Raw genomic sequence first — 7,768 nt, 5'->3', positions numbered from 1 at the left:
TGTATACACCAAAATTGACTATCCATATCTATATTATTATTATTATTATAACACTTATGTATTTATTCAATAACATTTTACACACAACCTTTACAGATGAAATAATGTTGAAGATAAACTTCTTAGTGGATACACCACTCTTGGGTCAAATGGATCAGTGTTTTTATTGGCACGCCCATAAATCTAATAAAACAATGTACATAGCCATTGAGATGTACCTAACCCGACATGCTCAAAATGAAAATACCAATTTCAATTTGAATACTGATGTTCTAGATGAAGATTCGGGTGTTGATGGATGTGGAAATGAAGAAATGGTGCATGATGGTGTTAGCATCAGTAAAGATAAGGTATGAAATAGGTAGTTTTTTTTTATTGGTTTTGACAGTTTGAATGTGTGTAGTCAAACGTTTGAATTTTGAAATGAAGTTTTCTTGGTATCTGATCGTTATCTTAGTACGATTCCATTCAACGGTTTTCTACTCATGTTCAATCATATTTGTCAGTGTTTCATTTCTTTGTAGTTTCTTTAGGTGTATGATTTGTCAGTGTTTGTTACAACTTGCTTCTTAATCATGAATTCAATTCAATGCAGAATTGAAGTTATTCTAAAAATCTCTAGGATTATATGCTAATTTTGATTTTTGATTTTTGATCTTGGGATGTTTGATCACAAAAAAGTCAAATGTTTTATTTTTATGTGCTTTAAATTAGTCTCCTGTTACAATGGTTATCTTAATCTTAATTATATACCTTAAATGATAATTAAACTCTGTTTTCTATAATTTTGCATTTTTTTAGGAAATTTTTGTTAATTTCTTGAATTATGATGACTATGCCGGTAAATGTGTCAACTATAATTTACTAAATTTTGTAGCTAATCATCTGGAAAAAAATAAGTTTCTTTCTTGATTGCATTATTCATCTTCGGTCAACTCGACTCGATGGCTATGAAGATCAACAGATTCATCGAAGGGACACAACCTGACCAACTAATGAAGCTGCTGCTATCACTTGCATCCAATTAGGGAGATGTTTACGATACAAACAAATTAAAAGTTGTGCATTTGAGCGGTGCTATGACTAATGTGGTTTATCGAATCACTTGGCTTAAAAATACTAATGGTATTGAAAGTGATGAAAGGACGTTTTTGGTTCGGATTGATGGTGGACGTTTTTGGTTCGGATCTTTGGTGAAGGATCAGATGTATTTTTTGACCGCGAAGACGCAATACGGACCGCAGAATCGATCTCGACCCATGGGCATGGCCCACGGCTTCTTGGACAGTTTCCTCAAGGCTGAATAGAATTCATTCATGCTAAGGTACACAGTTTATTAGTTACTATATGACATCATACTTTAAGATTGAAAAATATAGATATTTCTAATACTAAAAATGAATGTATGTAGTTATGCACTTATGCATACACATTTCTAATCCTAAAAATTATGTCCATGTCTTCACTTAATATATTGTATGAATATATTAAGTGATATGATTTTATAAATGGGTTAGAATTGTCACATTTGCAGACTGTTACCTCACATTTTGTTAAAGCTTACATCTTTTTTCATCTATGAAGTCAAAGTCAAGTTTGTTCTAAAATATATGCCTTGAAAATTAATGTTACAAAACAAATTTTATTTTATTCAAGCAAAAAAACATAAAGTTGCATTTACGAAATGGCATGAAACTAAATTCAAAGCCATGTGTGTTTAAGTTATAAAATAGTATTTTATATTGTTCTTATGATTTTATATACTCTTCTATGACAACATGACATGATTCATTTATATATTCTACTTATTGATGATTTGCTTTGATTTAAAAATAAATAAATATGAACACTAAATAAACAAGAAAAACTGAACTCAATAGGGCATGGTTGGTTACGTGACGGGTCAAAAATGGGTTTCAGTCAACATGAAAATATTTGGTTTGGGTTCGGATCGGGGTTGCGGTTCGGATCGGGGTTGGGATCGGGTTTGAGGTGGAATTGACCTGAAACATCAATCATAAATGGGTAAGAATTGCCACCTATGCAGACTGTTTCATCATATTTTGTTATAAGCATGTGAATGTTTTAACTTATTTTGAATGTCTTAAATACTTTTTTATCATTAACACTTACTTCTTGCTATTAAAATTTCTTGCTAAATATGTTGATGAACTGTAGGAAAAAAGGGTCAGCAATTATAGATGAGATTTCAGATATGGAGTTCAACTATAATGGTATTTTGCAATTTTACAATTTTTTAATTGTAGACTATTTTGTTAACTCCTAATATTGATCATACCAATTGATAGTATTATGTCCTTTTGTATGCTTAACTAAATTACTCACTTTTTGGTGTGGGGGGCATATGTACCTTTGATTTTGGTGTGGGTTTATCTCTTTTCATAAGATGAGCATGTGGTTTTAAGATGAGCAAGTGATTCATTTTAAAACTTATCCACAAGCTATCTATTATTTAATTTATTATACTTACGGATTCATTTGGTTTACCCTTTTTTTTTAAAGAGTGATCTATAATTTGTTGGAGGTTTTGATACTGTTAACTGGGTCATAATCAATGAATACAAGTCTCTTCAACTTGATGCAGTTGCTGTTGATAGTATTGAGCAAAACTTGAAGGTAAGTGCTTGAATAATTATTAGTTTTATAGTTACGATCTTGGGGTTTATATATGAAAATTTTTAGAATGGTGGCAGGACAAGAATCAAACGTTTTCAAAGCCTCAAAAATACGTATGGGTCATGTTATGTCTTATCAGCCTTGTCATGGGTCACTATTCAAGTTTGACCCAAATTTTGTGGTCAACAGATGATTATCATGCTAAAACATTAAAACATTCTATTAAATTGAGTTTTATTATAAGCTTTAGTGTAAAAGGATGTGGGAAACTAAAAGTATATAGAAAACTAATTGCACAAGAAATACATTTAGTCATTGTGGTAATGGTTTGGACCTTTATGTTAAATATAACATAAATCCCCATTCATCATCAGTAACTGGGTTCATATGACCAACTATAGTATAAGCGATTCATGGTTTTTGTTGCATGTCGAATACTTTAATATAACTTCTATATTGACATTGAATGGGTACTGTATATGACAAACTTAGTGTTCTATGGTTTCGGTCTTTTCGAAGTATAGTATAGTTGGTCGATAACTATTGTATAAACCTAAAAAATTTCAATAATGATTCAAAATGCTTCTCATGTTTTTTATATATATATATATATATATATATATATATATATATATATATATATATATATATATATATATATATATATATATATATATATATATATATATATATATTATTGTAGGGATCATCAATGATATGTTTTTTTACCAATCTACATATGTTGACGAGTGACCTGAGAAGCATTTGGAACAGGAAGAGGCTTAATATACAAAACATCACACATTCTGCCCTTTTACTACATCTAATGGTCTATTTAATCTGTAATAGTTTTGATGATACAAACATGGTTGGACCTAAAAGTATGCATATGTGCAACAGTTGGATAAACAGTCTGTTGAAACTCACACAACTAGAGCAGGAGGTCCAGCGAGCTCGAAAGCAGGTTTACCTTCTAGATACATGTGTGTGTGTAGATACGAGTTGGTTTATGTCATTTCGATATATTTTCACAGGGTATAAACTTAACAACTTTTTGTAATTTTTTTAAGGTGTTGTAATTTCAAACTCAAGTGACCAGTCTCAGGTGAAAATCTTCACTCTTGCACTTCTCAAACAACACATTACATATTTCATATTCTTCTCAAGTGATTCCATCTTGGGGTAATCAATACCAGAAGTAGCAGCTAATGCATCTGTTTCAAGTAGTGGCTGGTGATTCATGTTGGTAGAAAGTCATGATTATTGATTCATTCACCTCTGGAACTTTGAGGCAGTAAGTCATGTTCCTCTTGACTTACCCTTTCTAAAGTGTTAAGTTTTATGTTAATATGTGATAAAAGTATGTTTCTTTTTAATTTTAGATACAATAAGACTAAAATTTTAACGTATACTAAATGAAGACACTAAATGAAGATGGTCACTACATTGCAATAAGTACATGCCGAGGACGCCACTTGTGATATGTCGTACTGTGTTTCAGACGATATGAAGCCAGCTTCCAACCTTATCATCGGGTGATTTTTATTTTCTTTTGGTTTCATTTGTAGCTAAAGCTAATGTATGTGTTGAACTTGATATCATGGGCTCACAATATACTAAAAGACGTGGACATGAGTTTAAGAGTTATTATCTGCTGTGTTTGGTTATGCCTTAAGGGATATATAATATGTTACAAACTTAAAGGACATATGTTTCAGGTGTTACAAACTTACATTAAGGAGCACAACTTTTTGTGTACGAATAACGGCCTCTTCTTGTCATGCTAATGAAGGTCGATCTCTTGGTCTCCACCTATTTAGGGTTAGTCTCTTCAGATTTTGCATTTCTTTTTATTTTGTTTTTTATTATTTTATATTTTTTTGTGAGAAAGAAAACTATAATATCAACCCATCAAAGATACCATATGGCATTAGCAACTTTATAGTGACTGAATTGGTATATGTGAAATTTCTATTCATATATGTTACTGTATTATTTATGGTCGCTTGAGTAATTTTTATTTTAGTTTTGAACTACTATCAATAACTCTAAAACTCGGGTCCATTGGGTCAACCATTTGGGTCCTTTGGGTCTCGAGAAATTAAAGGGAATGAGTTCAAGATAGACTCATCTTTAGTCCATTAATATATTAGAAGGTCCATCTAGACCCGTTGAAACCCATTCCAACCTAACCCGACACCATTTCCAGGCATACTTTAAGATATTTTATGACCAGTAGCTCAGGATGGTTGGTACCATATAATAAGTATCATGCTATTGGCTTTGAATGTCTAGGTTCCATGCGGTGATCACTTGAAAAAGGAGACCATGTTGCCAAAGAGGGAATACAATTCAAGTAGTTCTGCGAGTGACGAGATGGATCAATCATCATGAAATCTTACTTGAAGATCGATCATTCAATTCAAGTAGTCTACAAGGAAGTTCTACAATATCTATAGACACGGGTTCATACAATCATGTTATTTTATTTTTATCACAACATGTACGAATATTAATGTATTAGTATACTAATTTTTTTTAGCCACCGTACAACACACGGACTATTACATACATCATTCTTTCAAATAAACTTAACTATTTAACTTATTATTTTACAATTAATATTACAATTTATTATTAAGACATATTGCCATGATACTTTTAGTCCACTACACTATTTATTTTTAATTGTTTAATTATTTTCAACATTTATTTACATTTTTTAAATATATGACAGACAATGGTTAAAAAATTCAAATCTGCATATAAGGGAAGGCAAAATTTGTTGTTTCACTATAACGGTTCGTACAAATTTTTTTTACCCATTTCTGTAATTCAAGAGAAGTTGATATTTGGTGAGGGCTGGCAACAGTTAATTGCGGATTTACATTTAAATCGGGGAGATCGAGTTATTTTATATGCAATAAATTTTCGTAATATAGAAATAGTCATCTATAATGAAGTTGGTGATGAAAAGACAAGCATATCTACTTATCATCTTAAGGAGATGGAACATTCTGACTTCTTACAACATGAAGTTAAAATTTATGATTGTGAAACTACCATAACGCGTGGTCGGGTTTTAGTAAGTAAACATTCTTATCTTTATACTATTTAAACGTAATAATGAACACATTTTTTATTATCAAAGTTTTAACACAATATATTTATATTGAAAATTTCTTTTCTTAAATTTAACATTTAATTAACACTTTATTTTACAAATGTATCTTTTTTTAGCGTCTTCCGAAAGAATTTATGCTACTTCCTGGACTACGAAGTGGAAAAATTGTTTCATGTTACAATTTAGCAAGGAAGAAATACAAATGGCGGTTGAAACAGGAAAATTCAAAGACAAAACCAAACCTTTCAGTTACGTACGGTTTTTATCATTTCAGAAAAGAAAATCGCTTAAAGTCGGGAACAAACTGCATATTCACCTAGTATTTCGACGACCGCGCTTTCTATCTACATTGATGTTTAGCACAATCATACAAAAACTTCAATGCATTTGATGGATTGAAAAACATTGTTTGTTTAATTATCTACTATGATGTTTTATTTTCAATGTTCATTTGATATTGTCATCATTAACTTATGTAATAATAATTAGTCTAATTAGAGCCAACCGTGCAACGCACGGACTCACAAAGTCTAGTTAATGGAAGTCGCATGAATTGCAGGATTAATAACCGAAAGGAGTGGAACACGTGTGGCATCAAATTACAATTATGTCCTTTTAAGATTAATTAATTATATAAATGTTTAAAAGAATTACAGCCATTGATTTGATTATTGGATGGTCCAGAAGTATTATCACAAAAGATATAAATGAGAACGTTCTCATTTGAACGCACCTCATATATATATATATATATATATATATATATATATATATATATATATATATATATGAAAAACTCGTTTAGGCTCGCTAACTCATTCGAACTCGAGATATGAAACTCGAACTCGGGCTCGTTTATTAAATGACTTTCAAAATATGTTTAAGCGCGGTCTCGAGCTCATTTAGGTTCGGCTCGAATCGAGTTTTTAACGAGTCGAGCTCGAGTAGCTCGGCTCATTAACAGCCTTAGGTCTTGCCAATTATCTAAACAACATGATCGATGGGGATGGATTATATTAGAGGACATGTTCTTCAAAGTTAGCAGTAATCGTTATTTTCTTGATGAGTATTTGCTTCCGAGCTAGGATACATAAACTGTTAGTAAAATTGTAACGAAACAAAACATATAAATCATTAAATCATAATATAATGATACAAACAGACAGATCGGATGATATATATGTGAACCGATATATATGTGAAACAAATATGTGTATATATATATATATATATATATATATATATATATATATATATATATATACATATATATGGGCAGGATCAATGGGAAAGTAACCAATCGGGAGGAAGCGGGGGGAGCAAAAAATTCTTTTTTTTTTTCGTTTTTTTTAATTTCTTTTTCCGGCATCAAGATCACACGAAAATATGAACATTTAGAAGAGACACTTCGTGATGAATGTTATTATTTAGGCGGGAAAATGATCGACAAAAATAACATTCAAGATAATATTGTTCGTGAAGAATATGAACGTTTTTTTTTCATGTTTTGTGAAGTAAAATTTAGCCCGATTTAGAGTTTAGAGTTTAGAGTTTAGGGTTTTGGGTTTACTCCATAAACTCAAAACACCAAATCCTAAACCCTAAACTCTAAACCGTTCGTGTTAAAAACTCAATCTAAATCCTAAATCTAAACCCTAAACCCTAAATTTCTAAATCCTAATATCTAAACCCTATAAACCCTAATATCTAAACCCCAATAGCTAAAACATTAACATACGCTCGAAAAACACGATAATGTTTTCCCACTAAAATAAAAACGTTTATCACAAAGTGTCTCTACTAAATGTTCATATTTTCATCCCATCTATAATGTTCGTGAACAAAGTTTTTTCAAAAAATGAAAAAAAAATGTTTTGCTTTCCCCCGCTTCCCCCCGATTGGTTACTTCCCTCTTGATCCTACCACTATATATATACACATACATATATATATATATATACACACATACATATATATATATATATACATATATATATATATATATAT

General features: G+C 30.8%; 1 long non-coding RNA gene across 3 annotated transcripts; it reads left to right on the top strand.

Moving 5' to 3' along the window:
* The first annotated feature begins 899 nt into the window (after positions 1-899).
* On the top strand, positions 900-4,260 carry LOC139877597 (uncharacterized). Of its 3 annotated transcripts, XR_011768686.1 has the most exons (7): positions 900-1,324; positions 2,179-2,234; positions 2,524-2,637; positions 3,341-3,601; positions 3,708-3,742; positions 3,834-3,931; positions 4,020-4,260. It is a non-coding gene; the product is annotated as an uncharacterized lncRNA (long non-coding RNA). The 3 variants fall into 3 exon arrangements; XR_011768685.1 differs by having other exon boundaries at positions 2,179-2,637; XR_011768687.1 differs by having other exon boundaries at positions 2,179-2,637; positions 3,341-3,620.
* The last annotated feature ends 3,508 nt before the right edge of the window (positions 4,261-7,768 follow it).

This window comes from Rutidosis leptorrhynchoides, chromosome 11 (genome assembly GCF_046630445.1).
Source record: "Rutidosis leptorrhynchoides isolate AG116_Rl617_1_P2 chromosome 11, CSIRO_AGI_Rlap_v1, whole genome shotgun sequence".
In the NCBI taxonomy this organism is placed as follows: Eukaryota; Viridiplantae; Streptophyta; class Magnoliopsida; order Asterales; family Asteraceae; genus Rutidosis; species Rutidosis leptorrhynchoides.
The sequence above is the reverse complement of the archived record's forward strand: the minus strand, read 5'-3'. Positions and strand labels throughout refer to the sequence as shown.